Raw genomic sequence first — 24,683 nt, 5'->3', positions numbered from 1 at the left:
GCTCCAGTGCGCAGGCTCAGTGGCTGCGGCTCCCGCTCCAGTGCGCAGGCTCAGTGGCGGCGGCGCCCGGCTCCAGTGCGCAGGCTCAGTGGCGGCGGCGCCCGGCTCCAGTGCGCAGGCTCAGTGGCTGCGGCTCCCGGCTCCAGTGCGCAGGCTCAGTGGCTGCGGCTCAGGCTCCAGTGCGCAGGCTCAGTGGCTGCGGCTCAGGCTCCAGTGCGCAGGCTCAGTGGCTGCGGCTCCCGGCTCCAGTGCGCAGGCTCAGTGGCGGCGGCTCCGGCTCCAGTGCGCAGGCTCAGTGGCGGCGGCTCAGGCTCCAGTGCGCAGGCTCAGTGGCTGCGGCTCCCGGCTCCAGTGCGCAGGCTCAGTGGCGGCGGCTCCGGCTCCAGTGCGCAGGCTCAGTGGCGGCGGCTCCGGCTCCAGTGCGCAGGCTCAGTGGCTGTGGTGCATGGGCTTAGTTGCTCCAACTGGGGGATCTTCTCAGACCAGGAGTGGAACCTGTGTCTCCTGCACTGGCTGGCGGATTCTTATCCACTGCACGACCTGGGAAGACCCTGGAATTGCTCCTCTGTTTAGAACTTGTTATTTGACGGAGGAGTCCCGCTGATGGACAGTGCTGTGATGGCTTCAGGCGGACGGTGAGGGAACTCAGCCACGTACGTACATGTGTCCATTCTCCCCGACGCTCCCCTCTGGTCCTGGCTGCCACATGACACTGAGCAGACTTCCCTGTGCTATACAATAGGACTGCGTGGGTTGCCATATTAAATATTGGAATCAGTCTGTTTCCAGGACACTACATTCAGAAAACTAAGATCATGGCATCTGGTCCCATCACTTCATGGCAACTAGATGGGGAAACAGTGGAAACAATGTCAGACTTTATTTTTGGGGCTCCAAAATCACTGCAGATGGTGACTGCAGCCACGAAATTAAAAGACCCTTACTCCTTGGAAGGAAGTTATGGCCAACCTAGACAGCATAATTCAAAAGCGGAGACATTACTTTGCCAACAAAGGTCCGTCTAGTGAAGGCTATGGTTTTTCCAGTGGTCATGATGGATGTGAGAGTTGGACTGTGAAGAAAGCTGAGCGCCAGAGAATCGATGCTTTTGAACTGCGGTATTGGAGAAGACTCTTGACAGTCCCTTGGACTGCAAGGAGATCCAACCAGCCCATTCTAAAGGAGATCGGTCCTGGGTGTTCTTTGGAAGGAATGATGCTAAAGCTGAAACTCCAGTACTTGGGCCACCTTATACAAACAGGTGACTCATTGGAAAAGACTCTGATGCTGGGAGGGATTGGGGGCAGGAGGAGAAGGGGACGACAGAGGATGAGATGGCTGGATGGCATCACTGACTTGATGGACATGAGTTTGGGTGAACTCTGGGAGTTGGTGATGGACAGGGAGGCCTGGTGTGCCGCGATTCATGGGGTTGCAGAGAGTCGGACACGACTGAGCGACTGAACTGAAATGAACTGAACCCAGTATTTACAGAGCTCACAGCAGCTCTGTGTGTAGTTGGCATCAAGTATGGGCATCAAGTGATGCCCACAGAAGAAAATGCAACGTCCTCCAAGAGGATCAGGTGACCAATCAGTCAGTTCAGTTCAGTCAGTCGTGTCCAACTGTGAGACTCCGTGGACTGCAGCATGCCAGCCTTCCCTGTCCATCACTATCTCCTGGAACTTGCTCAAACTCATGTCCATTGAGTCAGTGATGCCATCCAACCATCTCACCCTCTGTCGTCCCCTTCTCCTCCTGCCTTCAATCTTTCCCAGCATCAGGGCCTTTTCAAATGAGTCAGTTCTTCATATCACTTAGCAATGCCAAATCTTTGAGAACCAGACAGCATGTTTCTTAATTTTAGAATGAGACTGAATTAGAACGACTTGTTTTAGGGGGCTGGTGGGTGGTGGGGCCCCCTGGGAAGGAGGGAGTGTGCCTGTTGCACGGCAGGAAGGTCTCTGAGTGCGGACTCCCTGCAGGGAGGCGTCTGCTGCAGCCTCCTCCGTCAGGGGGGCGGTGCGGGGGCTCAGAGGAGCCCGTCTGCGGCCCTAGGCCTTGGCCATCTTGGCTTATTTACCTGGGATGGACACGGGAGGGGCTGGGCTGTGGCCAGGCTGGGAGGTGTAGGCTGGACACAGCGCGTCCGTCTCCCTGCACTTTTGCCTGGCCCTTCGGCACTTCAGATGCCCCCAGGATTGTGCAAGTTTAAAAGAATTTAAGCAGCAACTGCGGGCCTTTCCATTTTCCATTCAGGCTCCTAATGAGCCTCTTTTCCAGCCCTGTTATTAGTGCCGTGAGCTGGCTTCTCCCCAGTGTTCTGCACCAAGCAGCTGCCCCCAACCCCGCCCAGAGGCCTCTGTCGTGACACGTGGACTCTGCCGTTGGCGCTTAGCTGCTTCTCCGGGGATTGTGGAGGATTAAGCGTTGCTGTCAATAACCGGAAACTGCTCTTCAATATGAAGATGTAGACAATCGGGGGCGAGAGCCAGAAGGCGCGAGACCTGCTCTTGGCCCCTGTGCCGTCTCCTCGTCGACTGTCATTTCATATAGGTGAGCAGATTTAAAAGTCATGTGACCTCGGGGACGGTGCGTGTCCAGCCTGACTTGGGGTGGGTCTGGAGGATGCATGATGCCGGGCTGGCATCCCGCTCCTCCGGTGTGGGGAACTGACCAGGCCGGGCCTTTCCACTCGCTCAAGGGCCAGGGTTCCTGGGGGAACCCGCCACCCTGATGTCCGCTGGGGCCCTGCCCTGCAGGACAGCCCAGCCCCCCTAAGCCCCAGCCTCTTCCCTGGCTCCCCGCTTTTGGTGCAGCACGCGCTGGCCGAGGTGGTCTGTCACCCCACTTCCCCTCCCGCAGAAGGCCTGCCACGGCCTGTCCCCTGTCCCTCTGCCACCCCTCCCCGTGAAGGGTGGGTCCCCGCCGTCACCTTCCCAGGCCTCTCACACGACCCCCCTCCCCGCACCCCAGCCGAGCGTCTGCTGCAGAGTATCTGTCACCCAACCAGCAGGGGTGGGTGCAGTGGGGGGGGGTCTGCTCTGGGGGACGGTGGCTGGCTCTGGGCCCTGCCCTGGAAGACACCAGGCTGCCATCGTGGGCAGGGACAGGTGCACGGTGGCCCAGGGGGCTTGTCCAGCAGGGACCGAGGTGCTGGGTGCTGGCACGGTGATGCTGCCGCTGGGGGGCGGCCCCGGGGCTGGGTTCTCGTGTGCAGTGCGCTGAGGCGGTGATCGGCTGGCAGCTGGGCTGAGCCTTGTAAGTGCATTCAGACTTTGGAATCACAGCAGCAATACAGCCCCTAACGTTCATGTCTCACCCTTCTTCCCACTTGGAGACTGTCGCGTCCACAGCCAGCGAATGAGAATTGAGAGCGGGGGCTGCAAAGGGGTGAGCTGGGGGCCCTTCCCACGCCTCTGCTCTGTGCTCGCCACGGTCACAGCGTCTGCACGTAGGCCCCTGCGGCCACACGTGCTCCCATGACAGCTTATTCTGCATCAACTGTTACCATCAAACATCCCCTTGTCCTGTGACCCTGGGATGTCACTGGGTGTCCATCTCCTGCAAGGAAGACGCATGAACCCAGCAAGTCTCCCGTTGCAGGATGCTGTTTGACACCGGCTCATGGAGTCAAAGCCTTGGGAACCCTCGAGAGCCGGCAGAGGGGGCAGACACCGAGGACTAGGCAATGAAGACTGAGAGCGCAGCAGGGCTCAGCAGGGCGTCGGGAGTTCCTCAGGAGAAGAGCTAGACTCAGAAGAACGTGCGTGTCCCATTCTTACTTTTGGAGGCAGGCCAGGCAAAACCCCTCTAGATGTAGGTTTGCCTAAATAGCGGTACCTTTACGTGTATGTGACTGAAGAGAAAAATGCAGACACACCCCTGTGATATTTTCCACCTGGTTTCCAGGGGAGAGCTGGGGGCGGGTGGAGGAGCGGTCAGCAGGTGGGGAGGGAGACAGATGTGAAAGTAGAGGAAAGTGGCTAGGCTTTAGAATTAGTTTATATGGCGCCATGCTGCATGCACGTGCAATTTTATTAAAGTGTACACCTGTGGATACCCATATAAAGACGTTTAAAAGCCCACGTCGCTGGCAGATTTTCTGTCTGAATTGATGAAGGGAGTTGGGATGGGTCCTTCTCTTCTTCTGGGTCTCAGAATGGCGTCTCTGGGCTGTTGACAGTAGCCAGGGAGCTCCGGCAGGTCGTGGTCTTGGGCTTCCTGGGCATGGATGCTCGGCGGGTGAGGGGCAGGAGGAGATAGGTCTTGCCGGAGAGGTGCGAGTCTCGTCAACGCGCTGGTGGCAGAGAGTCAGTGTCTGCTCTGCAGCCACATGGGCTCCCCCGGGCGCTGCCTTCAGGAGAAGAACAACCAGGAAGAGAGACACTGGGAGACAGATAGTTGGCTCCTGTTCCCGATGCTTAAATGAAAACTTATGAAATAATAAGCTACACAACATAAAACAAAACATCCCCATTCACTAGTAATTAAATGCTTAAACATTTAAATTATCCGCATCTTATGTTTATCAAATTGCTGGTAGCCTTCAGGCTATAAAAACATGCGTTCCTCGAGTTCCCCAGATGTTTCATAGCTTCGCTATGTTAAATCTCAAGTTGTCAATTAAACCGCTCTTAGGACGGAATGGCACTGCAAACTCCAGCACGCCACACCCCCGTGATATCAGGACTCCCATTATTAAGGAAGTAAATCTCCTTCTTCCAGAATAAAGACGTAAGGACTGTGTTTTTGCTAGAAAAAATGATGTGGGAAGTTGGCCTCCAGAGATTGTCTGTCAAACACCCTGGAAGAATCGTATCTGGGTGTGTTTATTGCAATGAACATTCTCTAAATGGAACACCAGCCGCAGCTCCGCTCTGCACACTCCCTCCTTCCCTGCGCTGAATGCAGTGTCAGGTTCAGAGGCAGACTGGGCTCGTCCACGCAGAGCTGCCTGAGGCACCCGCAGGTCAGGAGGGCCAAACAGCTCAGGAACCCGAGAAAACCCACAAAGAGGCTTTGCTGTCACCCAGCAGCCTGTGATTAATCAGGGGCCAGAGCAGCATCAACTGAGGTGGCTAACCAGGGCCACCCACCTGCCGGGCTCAGCCAGGCTGGGCAGAGGATGGCAAGCCCCTGAGCCTGGTGAGTGATGCCAACATTCCTCACCTGTAACAGGGCGGAGGTGAGCCTCGGACCAGCAAAGTATTTCTTGTTAGCATGAGAAAACAGAAGGTGTTTCATGGGATCATGTCCCCGGGACAGTCTCTCTTGCCCAAAGCTTTTCATCTCTTGGGTACAAATGTCAAGTCAAGCTGTGGCTGAAACAGATGGCGTCTCGGTCACTCCTGCTGTGTAACAAGTTGCTCCAGGAGTTAGCAGTCATTTCGTTGGGCTTCCAGATTCAGAGGTGGGGGCTTTGGCCAGGGAATGAGGGATGGCTCATCTCTGGCCCACAGTGTCTGGACCTCAGCTGGGAAGACTGGAGGGCAGGGGTGATGGCACAGCTGGGCTCTGGGATCATCCAGAGGCTTGGGCACTCCTGTGTCTGGATGACCAGAAGCCTGGGACTGCAGGTGGGGTGGCCTGGGTGGCCTGGCTCCTCACAGCCTGGGGTCAGGCACGGGCATAGTGCAGGCAGAAGTGACAGTGTCTCCTGTGACCAGCCTCTGCCTTTGGTGACCTCATGTGTTTTCCCTGTGGCCCACCCCAAGTGGGGGGCACCCAGGGAGGGGCCCTGGTACATGCAACTCCAGCCCGTAGATGCTACCACCCCTGGGGGGCTTGAGAGGCTTAAATGTTTTCTCCTCTGAGCCTGGGGGCGCTTTACAAGGGCAGTGCAGCATCGGGTGGTTCACAGAAGTGGACCCCAGTGTCAGAAGCCAGGAATCGGGGTGGGCAGGCTGAGACTTCTGTGCGAGGATGAGCACGTGGACGGTGTGTTCAATGGACACAGGAAACAGGGCAGACTGGGTCCCTGACCACAAGCGGGGCTCTTCCCACCCAGGCTCACACGGGGGAGCGCAGTCTGGAGCGTGACTGGAGGAAACGTGGACAGAGATAAGGACAAGTCTCATGATGGCGCTGACCCTGCAGGGGCTGCCGGGCCGTCAAACAAACGTAGGGGGAGTGTGTCCTGGCTCGATGTCAGCTCGCCAACAGCCAGGAAGGTGGGGCTCACGAAGGCTGTGCTGGGGGTGGCGGGGCTGAGCTCGAGCTGACCCTAAGTGAGGACTCTGCCCTCCCCACCCGCAGCCACCCCTGCCCAGCCCCCTGGGCAGCCCATCAGCACTTCGCGGGGGCCAGGACTGTGACTGGACGTATGGCCTGGCACCAAAGGATGGTTCTGCCCTTGAGGACTGGCCTCGGGGTCGGCCAGGCTGAGGAGTGCCACGAAGGGACTCTGTGCTGACCACCTGAGGGAGACCCGACTGATCCTCTGAGAAGGTCAAGCCCCTTTGCCTGCCAGGGATGGCCTCACATACCTGTGGGCACCCAGACTCTGTGTGCGTGTGTGTTCACAAGCCCCAGGAGCGCTGAAAACACTTGCTGATGCCTGGTGGCCTGGGCAGAACTGCAGCTTGCTGGCTGGGTTGTGGGAGAGGCTGGCCAGGACCTGGTGTCCTGCTGCCTGCTGGCTTCATGGGGGTCCAGGAGCTTGAGCCAAAGCCGCACGTGATTTAGGTCAGCACGCCCGCTGCAGGCTGTCCTGTGCCCTCAGTGGGCAGGAAGCGGAGGCCTGCGCTGGGGTGGGAGGGGCACCTGGACAGAGGGGGGCCTTCATCAGCGGTCGCCCAGGGCGCCTGTGAGCCCTGCAGCTTGCTCCGGGGCGGGGAGCAGGAGTGTGACATCTGCGGAGTTGGGAGTTGGGACAGCCGGTGTCCTTCGATAAAGGAGCTGTGTTTTACAAACTTGGCCTTCTCGCTGCTGCCCGTTACCAAAGCTCGTAAATCCTGCTCATCAGAGAAAAGGCCAAGGAGGAAAATGCCATCTCGGTCATTTGTCTGTCTGCACGTGTGCCACGCGCTTGACTTGCTGTAAATCTCCCTTTTAACGACTGCTGCCTGGGGCTTCTGCGTGCGCCAGTCTGCGGGCCGGGCTTGATGGCCCCGGGGGACCAGGGGCTGCCCTGGGACAGGCACCGGGGCCTTGGGAGAGCAGTTTCCAGCAAAAGAGCAAGAAAAACCACCACATTCCACGTGCTCATTTGCCGTCCATATTGCTTTTTAAGCAAAGTATATGTTCAAATCTTTCCATTAAAAAAAAAAACTGAGTTGTTAGATTTCTTATGATTTAGACAATTATTTCTATGTTCTGGATATAAGTCCTTTATCAAATATATGATTTTAAATATTTCCTGTTGCTCTGTGACTTGTCCTTTTGTTCCCTGAACAATGTCTTTCAAAGAGTGCCTGCAGAGATGCTCAGTCGCTTGGTCATGTCTGACTCTTTGCAACCTCATGGACTGTAGCCCACCAGGCTCGTCTGTCCATGACATTTTCCAGGCAGGAACACTGGAATGGATTGCCATTTCCTCCTTCAGGGAATCTTCCCAACCCAATGATTGAACCCGGGTGTCCTGCATCTACTGCATTGGCAGGTAGATTCTTTACCACTGAACCACCTGGGTAGAAATTCTTAATTTTGATGAAGCCTAATTCACCAAGTTTTTCTTATGCATTAAGCTTTAGGTGTTCCATTCAAGGACTTTTTGCTTAACCCAAAGAGTTAGACTTTTCCCCCATATGTTTATTTTAAGTGTATTATAGTTTCTCACATTCCATTTAAGCTGAAGGACTGTTCTGAACTGAGTTTTGTGTAGTGTGTGAGGCACAGCTTGAGGTCCATTGTTTTCTGCGTTGCTGGTGTTCAGTCGCTCAGTCGTGTCTGACTCACTGCCACCCTGTGGCTGCAGCACCTTAGGCTCCCCTGTCCTTCACTATCTGCTGCAGTTGCTCAAACTCATGTCCATTGAGACGATGACGCCATCCAACCATCTCATCCTCTGTCGTCCCCTTCTCCTCCTGTCCTCAATCTTTCCCAGTATCAGAGTCTTTCCCAGTGAGTCAGCTATTCACATCACGTGGCCACAGTATTGGAGCTTCAGCTTCAGTATCACTCCTTCCGATGAATATTCAGGACTGATCTCCTTTAAGATGGACTGGTTGGATCTCCTTGTAGTCCAAGGGACTCTCAAGAGTTTTCTCCAGCACCACAATTCAAAAGCATCAATTCTTCTGTGCTCAGCCTTCTTTATGGTCCAACTCTCACATCCATACATGACTACTGGAAAAACCATAGCTTTGACTATATGGACTTTCGTTAGCAAAGTGATGTCTCTGCTTTTTAATACACTGTCTAGGTTTGTCATTGCTTTTCTTCCAAGGAGTAAGCATTTTTTTTTTCTGCATTAAGATGTCCAATTGTTTTAGAAACATTTCTTGAAACAATAATCTTTCCTCCATTGAGATGTCTTTGCACTTTTGTCAAAGATCAACTGGTCATATTGTTGTGAGTCTATTTCTGGTCTCTCTTTTTGTTCCATTGAGCTGTGTGTGTGACCTCTCACCAGTATTACACTTTCTTAATCATTGCAGTTTAGGGTAAGTAAAATCCAGCAGTATGAGTCTGCCAATTTTATTCTTCTTCAAAAATACTTTGTCTATTATGCTTGCTTTGCCTTTCCACATAAACTTTAGAAAAAGCATCTGCGTGTATTTTAAAAAATCCTGCTGTGAATTTGCTTGGGATTGTGTTAACTTTACAAATGAGTTTGGGGGAGAATTAACATCTTATCCAAGTCGAGTGTTCCAATCCATGAACGTGGTATGCCTTTCCATTTATTTAGGACTTCTTATATCTTTCACTTTCGTTACACTTATGCCTACATGTTTCATGTTTTAAAGCTATAGTAAATGACATTATTAAAATTTTTTTCTTTTCTAAATATTCATTGCTAGTATATAGAAAAATAGTTGATTTTTATATGTTGACCTTTATTCTGTGAGGCGTTTCATAACTCATGTATTGATTCCAGAACTTTTGTAGATTCCTTGGGGTTTTCTGCATAGACAATGATGGTATCTGTGCACAGGGACAATGTTTTCTTCATTTGTATTCTATGGCTTTTTACTTCATGCTGTTTTCTTACTGCGCTGACTGGGACTCAGAAGGGTGTGCAACAGGAATCGGGAAAGGAAGGGAGATGCTCTTGCCTTGTCCCCAATATTATCAGAAAAGCACTCAGCCTTTGGCCAGTAAGTGTGATGCTATTCATATTGAATGGGATGCTTTTAGAAAAAAGTTTTGTTTTTGTTTTTTTGTCAGTGCTCTTTATCAGGATAAGGACGTTTTTTTCCCTCCCTCTTGAGAAAGAAAGATTGTCAAATTTTGTTAAATGTTTTTCTTGCTTCAGCCTACACGATCATGTGTTTTTTGTCTCAGTCTCTTAAGCTGGTGGATTCCATTGACTAACTCACAAAAGTGCACCGACCTTGCATTCTCAGAACAAACCCTGGTTGATTGTGATGTGTTACTCTTTTAAGGGATTGCTGAATCCAAACTGCCTGGAGTCCAACCCAGAGCAGGAAGAAATAAGCCAGGAGATTGGCTGCTGTGTTACCTCCCTTTGACTTTCAATTTCTGGCTCCAGTCTTCGCTGTTTCTTGATTTTCAGTGTCCCCAGACAGTTGCCTATGCTTTCTGCCAGGTGTTTTTACTTGTAGTCAGGGGGCGAGATGGGTGTAGTGTGTTAACTTCATCTTAACCAGAATTAGAAGTTTCTCATTTTTCATCAGTTTTTAAAATTGCCTCATTTACCAATTTTGTTTTAACTGAAATGCATTGACCAAATTAAAAAAAAAATTGCTTTTGACCAAACACTGTGGAAAAGTGTGAGCATCTCTACTCAATGTCATCGCCTGGGCCCCCTTGCCTCCAGCTTTCCCTGAACTAGCAGTCAGAAGCAGGGGTGCCTTCCTGGGGCACCCTCACCCAGCCCCACTTGGGGTCAGAGGGCCTTGGACGAGGCTGTCCTTTGCATTGGGGATGCTATGGTTGCCCGAGACAGGCTTTGAGGCCCAGCACATGTTTGTGGCCTGACTTCTTGCTGTCATCATGGTTTCTGGCACGCCTGGCCCCCTGACCCTGTTCCTGTTTCTAACATCCTTTTTCTAACACTGTTGAGCAGCTCAGAGTGCCATGCTAACAGCCTCTTCTGCACGATGGATGAGCTCCAGAGACATGGGTGCCTGGCCTTGTTACCAACAGAGGAGGCTCCCCGGGCTTCTAACAGGAGCGGAATCAACCCCTGGGGGTTCAATTACCAAGTGTCATTGTAAATTCTCTCTCAGCTGCCGTCTGCCTGCAAAGGCCGATCCTCTCATTAGGGAGATCTGAGTCCCCAGGCAAGCTGCCTGGGAGCCCTGCAGGCAGAGCTGGGGATGAGGACTCCCCCAGGGACTGGCCGATGCAGGGTGGGACCCAGGGTTTGGGCCAGGACGGTGGGCCTTGAGTGGCAGTGAGGCCGGACGTGCCGTGAGGGTCCATCTCCAGGCTGGCTGGCCCCCTTTGCTCTCATCCCTCAGAGTCCCAGGACCAGGCCTGAGGCCAGCTGTGAAGGTTAGGGAGCCTTCAGTGACTCGGGTCACTTACTGCAGCTGCGTGTCCTGGGTGGTCTCGGGAGCAGCCAGCCATCGCTCGGCTCGTGGCCGATGGGCTCTGCACCCGGCTTTCTCCCGAAGCTGCGCTTCTGTTACGGTGTTTCCTGACAGAAGCACCATCTAGGGCCTGAGAAGATGGTCTGGCTGTTGTAGCCACGCATTCCGGGAAACAAACTCACTCAGGAGGACGATGCGGATAGCGGAGTGCAGTTTACAACACCGGCGGGCCCAGGGCAGAGTCTGCTCTTAGCCAAGGACCCCCACCAGATTTTGTGAAAACCTTATATACCCTAAGCATACGTGCCCAAATCCACCTCCACAAATTCCTTGAAACTAGTCTGAACAAAGGAAAAGAAAGATACAAAGTTAACTGTGATCATATGCCTTAAGCCTAGGTAGTTAACACTGGACAATTATCAATAGGCCTGCGGTCACACCCCAATAAGCGTAATAGAATGTATGATTCTATTCGGTTACGCAGATAATTAGGGTATTCTTTTAGGCAACAGAGAGTCTAGGTATGAGCCCTGGGGCTCTTCCATGGGTGGGGGGGGGTCTGGTTTTCCAGGTGGTATGTCGTTTCTATAGGTACTGGGCACAGAGCTCCAAGTCCACAGTCCAGCCCAGGATGGAGTCCTGCTTTCAAGACGGAGCCTGTTCTGTTTCCTCCTTCACTGTGTCAGAACCAGCGTCACTGTGGGGAGTGGCGCATGTGGGTTCCTGCTCCCTGCCCCCCGCCCCCCAGACAGGCAGGGGGACGTGAGGCCAGAGGGCTGGCATTTTCAGTGTCCAGAGATGCTGTGCACTCCCCGGGGTGGCCCTCAGGCTCACACTCAGCCCCCCTCCTTATTATCTTGCCAGGGGCCTCCCCAACTCCACGCCCTGCACCCCCAAGCCCTCCAGGTGGTCTCTGAGGCAGAAGGCCACCCTCACCCCTCACTCTAAGCCCCCTGGGTGTCCCGCTTCCTGACCCGGGGACAGACCCCTGGCTGTCCTGAGCAGCCGCCCCGTGGGGACCCCTGGGAGGCCTGCAGCGCAGCCACAGCTGGGGGTAGGCACCCCTTGAGAGGCAGGTGGGGGCAGCCCTCTGCAGCCTCTGTGTTAAAGTGTGAGTCCCGGAAGCTCTCAGGCCTGGGCCTTGGGCAGAGCCTGCAAGGGGACAGGACGGACCCTCTGCTGAGCTGTAGGCCTGGGCAGCCTGACCAGAGTCCCCTTTAGGAGCTGCTGATTCCAGAAGGACAGGATCCTGGCCACCGTCCCCAGGAAGAGGCTTCCTGCCTGTGGTGGAGGCAGGCATCAGTGCCTGCACATGGCCCTGGGCTTCTCCTGGGAGACTGAGTCTGGGTTTGAGGACTCAGGGCTCTCAGGATGGGGCCAGAGCCTGGGTGGGTGGGGAGAGCTGCCCCTCCCCCACTGCCCCCTCTCACTGTACCCCCTCCTCCACTTCTCCCCCTCCCCACTGCCCCTCCCCCAATGCCCCCTCCCCCGCTGTCCCCCCATGCTGCCCCCTCCCCCACTGCCCCCTCCCCCTCCCCCCCCCGCTGTCCTCCTCCCCCACTGTCCCCTCTCCGCTGTCCCCCTCCCCCACTCTCCCCCTCCCCCGCTGTCCTCCTCCCCCACTGTCCCCCCTCTCTGCTGCCTCCCTCCCCACCCCTTCTAGAGGGGAAACAGGCGAGTATGTAAAGAGGCCCACACTCTCTTGCGCCCTGGGTGTGGGTGTGTGCTAAGTCACTTCAGTCGTGTCTGACTCACTGGGACCCTACAGACTGTAGCCCGCTAGACTCCTCTGTCCATGGGATTCTCCAGGCGAGAATACTGGAGTGGGTTGCCACGCGCTGCTCCAGGGGATCCTCCCGACCCTGGGACTGAAGCCGCATCTCCTGTGTCTCCTGCAGTGGCAGGCGGGTTCTTCACCACTAGACCCACCTGGGTATTGCCTGCAAATTTAGCCCCCACGGGGGCGGTGCGGGCTCAGGGCAGGGGCCCCCGTGTGGGTCGGTGGTCGATCTCCAGGCAGTTTCACAGCCCTCTGTCCCCTCACCCAGGGGCCACCCCCTGACCTTCGGCCGTGACTGTCCCTGAGGCAGTCTGTCCGTCTGTCAACCCGGGGCCACAGGGTTTTATGTTCAGGGAGTAATTGCTGTGTGTGGCTTCTGTTAAGCCCATGTTTTGACTGATGGCCACATCAGGCAGGAAGGGCTGGTTAACACCTAGACCTTGGAAGGAAGAATAAATACAGTGTGTCTATATATTCTCACTATGGATTAGTACTTCTCAGAGCAGAGGGCAGTCATTATTTCTTGAACCCACTTAATAATAAGTTTTTCATAATACCCACTATTAGGTGGATTTCTTTGGCTAATGTTGGAATCGATTTCCCGTAATAGTCACTGGCCAGCTTTGGCACTTCAGTCTTTGTCTGATGGCACGTTTAAGGAGCTCCCCGCGGTCTGTCCACAGTTGGATAATCTCTATCCAATAGCATACAGTTCACCAGCCGCCCCCGGAGCTGTGCCTGCTCGCAGAGGTGGGCTCCGTGTGGCTCCCGGGATGGACAAGCTGAAGGGGCGGCGTGGGGCTGGCGGGGCTCTCAGAGCCCCGATTTTCGCTCGGCCTCAAAGGGCAGGCATGTTTCTTTTCATTCTACTGCTGCTGTTGAAGCCACTTCAGAGCTCAAGCTTCCTGACCTCATTCAGGCTGCTGGGTCAGCACTGCTGAAGGGCAGGCTTGGGTTTTGTGTGTGGGGTGGGGGCGTCATGCGATGGCCCTAGGGCAGGGCTCCAGCAGTGGGAGAGCCGGCTCCCGGGCCTGGGAGGCCTAGATGGTGTGTGAGGCATCCCGGGCTGTGGGCCCAGCTCCCGGCTCTGCAGGGAGAGCGGGCGCCAAGCCTCACGCTGAAGGGGATGGAAGGGGATGTACCTAAAGGGCTTTTCCTGGTACTGCCCAGCCAACCAATGCTGTGTATTTGTACCACATAATCTACTGAGTTAAAAACACTGTTCAGACACAACTCCTGCTGTCAGGAACTTTTAGTCTGGAGGAGAGGGATGTGACCTCCAGAAGGGGGACAGGTCACTGTGGTGTAAGCTCATGTTGGGAGCAGAGCCCAGGATATTTAAAGCAAAGGGCTCGGGAGATGCTGAGATGATGAGAAGGGCAGTAGGTTCCTAAGGAAATCTCATGAGGAAGGTCAACCCAGGGGGCTGGTCTGAGAGGGCCATGAGGGTTGCACAGGAGTCCGGTAGACAGACCATAAAGAAAGTTGAGCACTGAAGAGTTCATGGTTTCAAATTGTGGTGCTAGAGAAGACTCTTGAGAGTCCCTTGGACTGCAAGGAGGTCAAACCGGTCCATCCTAAAGGAAATCAGTCCTGAATGCTCATTGGAAGGACAGATGCTGAAGCTGAAACTCCAATACTTCGGCCACATGATGTGAAAAACTGACTCATTTGAAAAGACCCTGATGCTGGGAAAAACTGAAGGCGGGAGGAGAAGGGGACAACAGAGGATGAGATGATTAGATAGCATCACCATCTCAGTGGACATGAGTTTGAGCAAACTGTGGGAGATAGTGAAGGCCAGGAGAGCCTGGCGTGCTGCAGTCTGTGCGATTGGAAAGAGTCAGACACGACTGAGCAGCTGAACAGCAACAACAAGGACAGACACAGGGCAGAAGAGAAGGAGCTTGAACAGACGGGGTGTGTGTCCAGGGCAGAGGGGTCCCTGGAAGCTCTCAGCTCCGCGGTTTGCTCCCAGCGGTTGTGGTGGTGTCCCCGCCAGCCCCTCTGGCTTTGCAGTCAGCGCGTGTCTTCTGTCCAGTCGTTGCCTGACCTTCCCCAGGCACGGTCTGTGTCCCAGCACTGGCTGCCTTCCCGCTCACCCCACCTCACGACGGGGGATGTCCTTGTCCTCGCATGCTCTGGGATCGTCCCATCATTGAAATATGCTGGTGATTGAAGCGGCCTAAGTGCTTCGTTTTCCCTCGTGCTTGGGTCATAATATTATGCTTGTGGTTGTCTTCTTTTTAAACCAGCTTGGCTTCCTCACAGACTTGGTTAGAGTGATCACGGTTGTTGGACTGAAATCTGTTTCTGTCAAAAAGTGTAGATTATCGGGAGTTCCCTGGTGGTCCAGTGATTAGGACTGGGTGCTTTCACTGTTGGGGCTGGGGTGCAGTCCCTGGTCAGGGAACCGAGACCCCACAAGCCATGAGGTGTGACTCTCCCCCCTCCAAAATCATTGTCCTCAAACATGTAGGTTATTAAATCTACAGCGATGAAGTTGACTTGGGCCTCCAGGAGGTTAGCAACAATGACCCGCTCTGCTCTCGGTGGCTGATGGCACAGCGGGCCTGCACAACCTCGCCAATATCCTCCAGCCCTCCTGGGGCAACGCGTCTCGTCTCTGGCACCAAGGGGTAAAGGTCATTGTGGAGCACGTGACCGAGTCTGTGTCTGAACCCGGGCGGCCTGACCTGGGATGAGCTCATGGAAAAGCTTGTGACGGCCCTGCAGCTGGGCCTGGGTCCCAGGTATGAGTGAGGATGGGCCAGGCTTAGTGCCCCCAAGCCTGCTCCCTGGCAGCCTGAAGGGGACCTTGGAAATGATTCAGTGTGAGCCAGGGTAGGGGTCACCGCAGGTTCCTAGGTGTGCTGTCCCTTCCCCAGCGGTGTAATGCCCTCAGGCAGGGCCGCAGGAGGGGTCCCAGCCATCCCCGCTAGTCCTGGAAGTTCCTGGTGGTGGCACCAAGTCCTGCCCCCAGAAGCCCTGGGTCTTGGGCTGTCAGGGCTACAGTTCTTGTTGGCATGACTTTCTGGTTTTCTTCCTAGTTGTTAAGAGATGAAGGTGCATTTCATAACCGAAAGAGTCCACACGCCAAGGAACTGGGCCCCGGTCCCGCTGCAGGTCCCTCCCAACCCCAGACAGACACAGGCTCGGGTGCAGGACAAGGGATGAACCCCTCACTGGTGCTGGGCGAGTGCCAAACACACCCGGATGAGCGCAGTGAGCTGGGGCTTAGCCAGCGAGGGGGCATCAGAAAGAGAGGATGGGGACCTCCACCAGGAATCTGGAGACACAGCAGGGACCCTGCGACTCCTGGGTGGCTGGGAGTGTCCACCTTCACGTGATTTGGGAAGACCAAGGACCTGACCCCGGGCTGCCACGGATTACAAACGGCAGTCGGTGGGGGGACGTGCAGGCAGCCCTGGGCTCACACTCCCCAGGAAAGAGGTGCTCAGGGAGACTCAGCTTCTGCACAGACTCCTCTCCTGGCCTGGCTTTGCGTGTGTTTGCTGAAGAAGGTGTTCCTTGGGTGTGTGTTTGAGGAAGGCCCTTCCCTGAGAACCTGGCAGAAACGTCCCCTGGAGAGTGGGGGACCCTCAGCCTGGCTCGGGGGCACCAAGGGCCCAGGCCCCTCCCCCTGGGGGTGACACTGAGTGACACTGGGCCAAGAGCCGCTGTCCTCAGAGTACCTGGCTCTTTCCAGGGAGCCGCTGTGGAGGATGGGGAGCAGACAGTGGTTTGGGGTTGCCCCTGGACCTCAGGTGCAGGCTGAGCTCTGGGACACAGTTTTCTCTGGAACGTGGGTCTTAACTCCTGCTTCTAGGGTGCTGGGAGGGTGACCTGGGGGGACGCGCTGTCCAGGGCACATTGGTGCACAAGACCCCTGACCCCAGGCGAGAGCTGGGGCCACCTTGTGGGGAGGTGGTGCTTCTCTCGTATGATCCTTTGAATTAAACGCCTGCTGGGAGGCTGGCCTGACTCCTGGTGATTTTGTTCGGCTGAAGCTATTAGAAATGCCAAAGATACATGGCTTGATAAATATAATTTCAAAGGATAACATCAAATAAATCATCACTGTTGTCAAGTTATGTTTAAATACACTCTGTTTACAAAATCAATTGTGCTGTACACAAAGCAAATAATGTCCTCAGTGGGCAAAGTGAGAAGTAATCGCCCAATCAATTATTAATAAATACTTTCTAAGGAAAGTATCTCTAAATATGGCTGTCCGGGTACTAACAGTGAGATCTCAGGCGCAGGAAGCACTGCTATCAGATAAATATTCGGGGGCTCAGGCACCGTGCCTGCCTCTGCTTCGTGAGCTGGCAGGAAGCCTTTCAGAACTGCTGTCTGCACCCAAGGCCCCACCAGGGACTGAGCCTCACAGCTCTGAGTCCTCACCCCTCCCCGCCGCCACGGAGCACGGGATGCATCTGGAGCTCTTCTGAGATGCGCTGTACCCCACGTGTCATGAAAACTTTTGGGCACAGAGAAGGTGGGGTTTTTAAGTTCCTGTTGATCCAGCACTTTAAGTTTTCCCACGCGCCAAACGTGTCCATACACTGTGCCACTTGACCCTAACAGTCCCGTCCACACACACTGTGCCACTTGACCCTAACAGTCCCTGTAACTGCAGTTACTAAACACAGAAAGGAGTATGTCCATAAATCTTGCTGAATAACTGGATATCTAGATGCAAAAGAGGATCTTCCCCCTTGGCTCAGATGGTAAAGAATCTGCCTGCAGTGCAGGAGACGTGGGTTCTATCCCTGGGTCGGGAAGATCCCCTGGAGAAGGGAATGGCAACCTACTCCAGTATTCTTGCCTGGAGAATCTCATAGACAGAGGAGCCTGGTGGGCTACAAGTCCGTGGGGTTGCAAAGAGTCAGTCACGACTGAGCACGCAGATGCAAAAATAAAAAAGCAGGGAGTGCACATGCCTCTTGCACACGACACAGCAGAGGGTGCACAGCCCACCTAAGCCGCCCCTCCGTGGGCCCCAATCTCCCCCCAGTAGAAGGACCCAGCCCCGCCCCTGGGGGAGTGAGGAGCAAGGGAACCTGTTGTTTCTCTCCTTCCCCAGTGCTGAAGTAGGGGCCTGAGAAAGCCTTGCCTAAATTCCTTGTCCAGCTTCTATCAGTATTTTTCCTTTTAATTTATTTATTTTTAATTGAAAGATAATTGTTTTATAATATTGTGTTGGCCTCTGCCATACCTCAACATGAATCAGCCACAGGTGTACATATGTCCCCTCCCTCTTGACAGTCACTTTCTATTGGTGGGGAAGGCCAAAGACCCTGGTCAGTATCAGGGGGCACGACGGCATGACAGGCGGCCCTGCTCCTGTGCAGGGACCATCTCCTGGTCATCATGATGGCCTGCTGCAGGTGACCAGGACGAGGGAGCTGTACCTGGGCCGCTGGCCGCATCCTTCCTTCCAGGGCAGACTGGGGCTGGGGTCTGAGTCCCTGCTCCCGTGGAGGGACCATGTCCAGTCATCGTGATGGCATCTCTGATGGCTCTTGTGTATTCTGTAGGAAGATCTCAGGCAATGGCTTCTGCCGCCTTTGAGAACGTGAAGCTTAGGCAAGTAAATAAAAAGACGGTTTCTGGTAAATGAAGTCCATGCCACTGGTTGTTAATCGCAGGGCCTTCTCACCAGGGTCCCGGGAGCTTCTGTCTGCAGCCCAGCTCACCTTTCTGGGGATCACTTGCCTGCATTTTATTTGTTTTAAAAGAATCAAATCAATATTTTATGTAAGAAATATGGTCATTCCCAAACCATACATAATTCAAATCTTTCTGAAGGTAAGCTCGTCAATCTTCAGGATGGAAGCGAGTCGCCCGCTCTGCTTGGTTAATATCTGCGGGGTTCGTGGTCGGGGTACAGGTGGTGGGGGTCGGCAGCCTGGGCCGGCGCGGGCAGCAGCTTGACCGCTGTCTTTGGGGGGCTTGTGGCTGCAGGGGCAGGGGGCGGGGGCGGCAGGTCTGGGGTCCTCAGCCGCGCTCTCAGGGAGACACCTGTCTGGACCCCCAGGTGGGGGCTGAGGTGGGAGTGAGGAGAGGAGGTGGGGAGGTGGCGGCGTGGGGGAGGTCATTCGTTCCCTTAAAAATGCTCCTTTTAAACACTTAAATCTTTTGTTATAAGTTGAAAATATACCGTGTGCACCTGAAACAGCCGTACACAGACCCCGGCAGCAGGAGGCAGGAAAGAGCTTTACTAGCCTCTCGTCCCGGCGCCAGAGCTGCCCCGCCTCTGGCCCGGCCCCACCCCGCCCGGCTCACCGGCCCCGCCCCGCCCGGCTCACCGGCCCCGCCCCGGCCCGCCCCATCCTGCCCCGTCTTCCCGGCCCCGCCCCGCCCAGACCCCGCCCCTCCCCGCCCCCATACTGTCTTTATGGCCCCCCTGGAATTGTCTGGACGACGCCTGCAAATCCACATCCACTTTGTGAAGTTGGTAAACGACAGTGTGTTATCTGTTCTGTACTTTGCTTTTTCATTAATGAAATATTTAAACTTTTAGTTGCTCAGTTGTGTCTGACTCGCTGCGACCCCACGGGCTGCAGCTCACCAGGCTCCTCTCCATGGGATTCTCCAGGCAAGAATACTGAAGTGGGTTGCCATTTCCTCCTCCAGGGACTGAACCCGGGTCAGCAATGCAGGCAGATTCTTCACCATCTGAGCCACCAGGGAAGGCTAAAAGTAAAAATGTACTTGGCTTTTTTACTAATGAAATATTTAAAGTGTATAAAAAATAGGGAATAAGACACCAACGCCATTCTCCACAACTCAGCTTAAGAAATAAAACATGACAAGCACGCCCTGGGGACCTTCCACACCCCACCCCCAACCCCACGGAGGGCACCCAAGCTCTGAATTTGGTGTTTATTATTCTCATGCATACTTACAAAATACTTTTAACGGTGTGTGTATATTGATAAACTGTGTATGTATTGATAAACAGCATGGATGTATTGATATACAGTGTATTTGTATTGATAAACTGTGTATGTATTGATGAACAGTGTCTATGTATTGATGAGCTGTGTGTATGTATTGATGAGCTGTATGTATTGATGAGCTGTGTGGATGTATTGATGAGCGGTGGGTATGTATTGATGAATGGTGTGTATGTATTGATGAGCTGTGTGGATGTATTGATGAGCGGTGGGTATGTATTGATGAGCTGTGTGGATGTATTGATGAGCGGTGGGTATGTATTGATGAGCTGTGTGTATGTATTGATGAGCTGTGTGTATGTATTGATGAATGGTGTGGATGTATTGATGAGCTGTATGTATGTATTGATGAGCTGTGTGTATGTATTGATGAATGGTGTGTATGTATTGATGAGCTGTGTGTATGTATTGATGAGCTGTGTGTATGTATTGATGAATGGTGTGTATGTATTGATGAGCTGTGTGTATGTATTGATGAATGGTGTGTATGTATTGATGAGCTGTGTGTATGTATTGATGAACGGTGTGTATGTATTGATGAGCTGTGTGGATGTATTGATGAACGGTGTGTATGTATTGATGAGCTGTGTGGATGTATTGATGAGCTGTGTTTCCCGAGGTTTCCCTACAGTGATATACGGGACACTCGTCCCCCCACATCCTGCTCTCTTGCTGGTGTCTGTTCCGAGACTCACACCTGGGTCTGTGCCTCCTCCCGTGTGCTGCAGTGGCCTGTTGTGTCCAGAGGGGAGCGCACTGCTTGTCCCCGTTGGCTACTGTCCACCACATATTCTGACGCCACAACATCAGGAGGAACGTGACTCCAGTTTCCAAGAGCAATTCCAATATTTCCAGAGGCCGCAGCTTCTCTGACGGGCGTGGTCTCGGCAGCAACACCCCCGTCTCTGTAAACACATGGTCAGCGCTATTTGTAACGCTGACCTCAGGCCTCCCCCATCAGTGGGGTTGAGCAGGGGCCGCTGCCCCTCCAGAGGGATGCTGTGGCCAAGTGCTGGCATGGGAGGGAGTTGAGGGGTGCTGAGGGGGCTTCAGATTCTGGGCAGTGTGTCTGGCAGGGGCAGGTTGGTCCCTGGGGGCACCTCCACGGTCCCCCAGAGATGCTGGCCCTCAGTAGTGATGCCCTGTCTTGCCCAGTGGGGACACGGGGAGCCTTACTGGCTCCCTCTGAGGGACTCTCCTGACGGGGGAGAAGCTCAGAGGGCCGGTGCCCACAGAGGAGGTGGTGGGTGTGGCTTTGGGGTTTTATTTATTTAAGGGGCCAGTCACCCAGGGAGAGGATTGAAATATTGAGCTGAGATGGCCAGAGAGCCAGCAGGCTCCGCCATGCAGTTCAGGAGTTTCTGCTGATTTTTGAAAAGTGCCCTTCCTGCTTTTGAAGTGGAGCCAGAAAAGCACTGAAGTCCAGGACCTGGTTGCAGAATGCGTCATTTAGTTATTTACTGCACACGGTTTTTGTGATTTTTCTCCATTATTTGTTGAGCAGGACTTCTTTTTCAGGAAACACATTTACACGTTCAGACATTTGAGAAGATGTGAACCTCAAATGATCAAAAAACCCAAAAGAGTCATGGTCCGGTGAATTTGTGGAAAGTTATCTCCAGGTCCTGGGACAAGGGGTCTCCGCCTCCAGAGTTGCGAGAATACGTCCCCTCATCACCCCCAGGGGGTGCAGTGATGTGGCTGAGAGCCCCCTGGATGCTTGGGGGCTGTCCTGTAACTGGACCAGAAGGGCTTGTTTGCCCAAATGTGGCAGTCGCAGCTTTGCACGAAAGCAAGCTACCCAGAGCCTGGGCACAGCAGTAACCTGACCTGTGATGCTAGATGAGCACAGGATAAGAAGTAAGTATTTTCTAGTATTTGAGAAACAGTTGAACTTTGAAGTATAGAGACACCCAGTGTTTGCTTCTGATTTCTGGTAGTCATTAATATTCCATTGTCTTCACCCTCTGAAAAGGTGTGTGGAAGCTGACCGTGTCAAGGAAGAGCCACAGGTTAGAGGTGCTATGCGCTCAGTCGCTCAGTCCTGTCCAGCTCTTTGCAGCTCAGTGGACTGTAGCCCCCAGGCTCCTCTGTCCACGGGATTCTCCAGGCAAGAGTACTGGAGTGGGTTGCCATTTCCTACTCCAGGGGATCTTCCCTACCCAGGGAGCAAACCTGTGTCTCTTGGGTCTGTCGCGTTGGTAGGCGGATTCTTTACCATTAGTGCCACCTGGGAAGCCAAGATTTGCTTTAAATCAGCCAAATAGAGCTAATTGACTGTTTCCTAAACTGGTCCAATAGGAATGGAAAACTTGAACTTTGGTCTTCGCATGGTGTTTGTGAGGAGGTGGTCTCGGGAAGGAGGGAGGGGGACTCAGGAGTGACATGTAAAATTAGGGCTCACTGCTCTGGTAGAGTCAGGAAAGCTGAATTCTGCCCCCTCTCTGTCCCCTCCCCACCTGGAGCCTGGGGTCCCCTGGGGCGGGGAACATCTGAGCTCCCCTGCTGTCCGAGGGCCCACACTGTCCACATCTCTGGCTTCTAATATCGCGGTCATGGAATTCCATTTGGTTTCATAAATCTGCATAAATAATTTAATTTAAACGACTTTCATCACTGAGACCTGCCTGTTACCGTGAAGTTTACTAAGATTAATCCACCTCCTTAGAATTTAGATCAGCCTGGGAGAACATTCCTTCAGATGAAGCAAGGACATAATTTTAGTTAGGGAAAAAAAAAAGTCTGGTGAACTGCAAGCAAAATGTCCTCTGATCATTCCCACTGCTCTGATGGCTAATATGGACCACTTTAAAATGTCACAAGAGAGGGGTCTCTGAAATAATGGTGTAGAGACAGTGCAGTGCTTTTTACTTGGTAACAAAGTATTAGGAACTCAGTAGCTTAAAACAAGACGCATCAATCGTCCTCTGGCAGTGGGGTCAGAGGCCTGAAGTGTGTCCATGGGCTCCGGCCGCCGTGTGGGCAGGGCGGGTGCTCCTGGGTTCCCTGGGGAGGGCGTGATCCCGGCCTCCTTCTGTCCAGAGGCCCCCCTGTTCCTGCTTTTCCTCCACTTTCAAGCCAGCAGCCTGGCGGCTCCAAGGTCATTTCCATCTGCTCTGCCCCCACAGCTCCCCTCCTGCGAGGACCCTCATCCCGACGTCACTCACATCATTTCAGGTGTTCGTGTGACAGTTCATTTCATGTGTCAGCCTGCTCGGGCGCCGGCTGCCTGGGTGGCTGGTCAGCCTTCCCTGGGTGGGTCTGTGCAGTGCTTCTTTTCTTTTTTTAACATAATTGTGTTTGCGTATTTTGGCTGTGCTGGGTCTTTGCCGCTGCTTGGGCTCTCCCCTAGTTGCTGGGTGGTGCGTGGACCTCTCCTGCTGTGGAGCAGGGGCTCCAGGGTGTGGGGGCTTCAGCAGATGCAGCTCCCGGGCTCTGGAGCGCAGCTCCATCCTTGGGGTGCACGGGCTTAGCTGCTCCGAGGCACGTGGGATCCTCCCAGACCAGGGATAGAGCCTGTGTCTCCTGCACTGGTGGGCGGATTCCTCACCACTGAGCCGCCAGGGAAGCCCCTGTGCAGTGTTTCTGAGGGTGACTGGTGTTTGGCCAGTGACCAGCAGAGAAGGTGGTCCAGTGTGGGCAACCCGCCGAAAGCCCAGGGGAAGAAAAGAGGGGGGCATCTTCCTCTGCCCAAGCTGGGCCTCCCCTGCAGCCCCCCGCTGACCCCCTTGGTCACACATAAACACACACTTACGTGCACTCTCTCTGCTTCCCTTTTAATGAGCCCCTGAGATTCAGGGATCCAAGCTTATTGCGGCCCACCAGGCTCACCCTGAGAACCTCTGCCCACCCCCCGCACCTCTGAGCAGACTGCCTGCAGCCCTGCCCCCCTCTCCGCCCCATGCACACCCGGGACGTGGTTCTTGTGGAAGGAGAAGAGATCAGACCCCACCTGGGTGAGATTGTGGATGTGTGGCTCGTTGACTGTGTTCTCCAGGAGCTCTTTGAAGATGCCTTTCTGAAAAACAAGGGAGAGCCCCTGGCCACCACTAGGCACGCATCTGTGGACCCACAGGGGCTGGAGTTTCTGGAGCGTCGGAGCTGAGCCTCCCGCGGTTGCCCAGCGGGCGCCGGGGGTGGGGGGCAGCGTGTGGCTGCGGCTGTGACTCAGGGGTGCCAGGCCTGCGTCTGTCTCCTGTCTCGTTTTGTTCCTAATCACACCTTCCATCCATCTTACTGACCGCACCATCCGTCTCTGCCAGGCTGTGGCCCCGAGTGATGCCTCGGGTGTGTTCTATCGCTGCATTTTGTGTTTCCAGACACTTCTCATCCAACAAAAGCTTATTTCCCTCCAGGGGGGCCCCTGCCCGGGCTTCCAGATGCTCCATCTTTTCTGCAGTTATTAGGGCCAGAGGATGCCTGGGAATTTATTAAGATGTGTGTCTTGATCCCCGAAGCTTCATGGAGGCTGGAGTTTCCCGCAAACAGGGTGGGGGGCCTGGAGGCGGCCAACCGGGAGGTCAGGCCCGCAGGAATCTCCAAGGTCACATCTTTCCCAGGTACACGGGGCGAGGGGCCCGGCAGGGGGGCCCCGCCCAGGATGACTCTTAGGGCCAGGTGACTCCAGAGCTCACCGGGGTGTGCTGCTTCTCAGCTCCAGCTCCTCTGCTAACCCTGTCCCTCCCCCCTTCCCGGGGGCTCCCCAGACACCCTGCCCGTGGGACACCATCTCAGCCTGCTGGGGTGACGCTGACCACAGATGGGACCTGCTGTGATGGCAACTCTGTAGCCACCGTGCTGGGTCCCCTTTAATCCATTAATGGCACCAACCTGGGGAAATGCTGCAGCTCTGTATTTTGATGAGAAATGGGTTCAGGGCTGGCACCACTGCGTGTGGGCTGTGGGGGGAGCAGAAAGGGTCCTGACTCCAAGGACCCTGCTTTCAGGAACTGGTGAGAGACATCTCCCGCGTTCCAGGGGTTCCCTGTCCACCCCGACTGGCACAGCTGCCCTCCTCGCCCCTCACCCCTGGGGCCCCTCCACGCCATGACCTCAGTGGACACCCCTGACCCACCCCAGCCAGTCTGCCATCAGGACTCCCGGGCCTGCTCCGCGAACCGATCCCAGAGGCAGGAGAGCAGGACCGCCCCCCACCCCCGCCCCTGTTCTGACCATTGTCCCCGTCACGGCTCTGGGTGGCCCACGTGCCTTGCCCTCTCGCCTGGTGGGGTGCGGGGGCTCCTCTGGAGCGGGAAGGACTGACAGCCATTCGTGCTT

The 24,683-nt window shown here is 54.6% G+C and overlaps 2 long non-coding RNA genes across 2 annotated transcripts; one reads left to right on the top strand and one right to left on the bottom strand.

Annotated features, from left to right (window-relative positions):
- Positions 1-397: 397 nt before the first annotated feature.
- On the top strand, positions 398-4,088 carry LOC129636519 (uncharacterized). The gene is made up of 3 exons (XR_008706976.1): positions 398-653; positions 2,296-2,556; positions 3,341-4,088. It is a non-coding gene; the product is annotated as an uncharacterized LOC129636519 (long non-coding RNA).
- A 130-nt stretch (positions 4,089-4,218) lies between these two features.
- On the bottom strand, positions 4,219-18,695 carry LOC129636520 (uncharacterized). The gene is made up of 4 exons (XR_008706977.1): positions 18,617-18,695; positions 18,144-18,162; positions 17,859-18,028; positions 4,219-4,357 (listed from the first exon to the last, which is right to left on the bottom strand). It is a non-coding gene; the product is annotated as an uncharacterized LOC129636520 (long non-coding RNA).
- Between the last annotated feature and the right edge of the window lie 5,988 nt (positions 18,696-24,683).

Source organism: Bubalus kerabau, chromosome 22 (assembly GCF_029407905.1).
Source record: "Bubalus kerabau isolate K-KA32 ecotype Philippines breed swamp buffalo chromosome 22, PCC_UOA_SB_1v2, whole genome shotgun sequence".
In the NCBI taxonomy this organism is placed as follows: domain Eukaryota; kingdom Metazoa; phylum Chordata; class Mammalia; order Artiodactyla; family Bovidae; genus Bubalus; species Bubalus kerabau.
The sequence above is the reverse complement of the archived record's forward strand: the minus strand, read 5'-3'. Positions and strand labels throughout refer to the sequence as shown.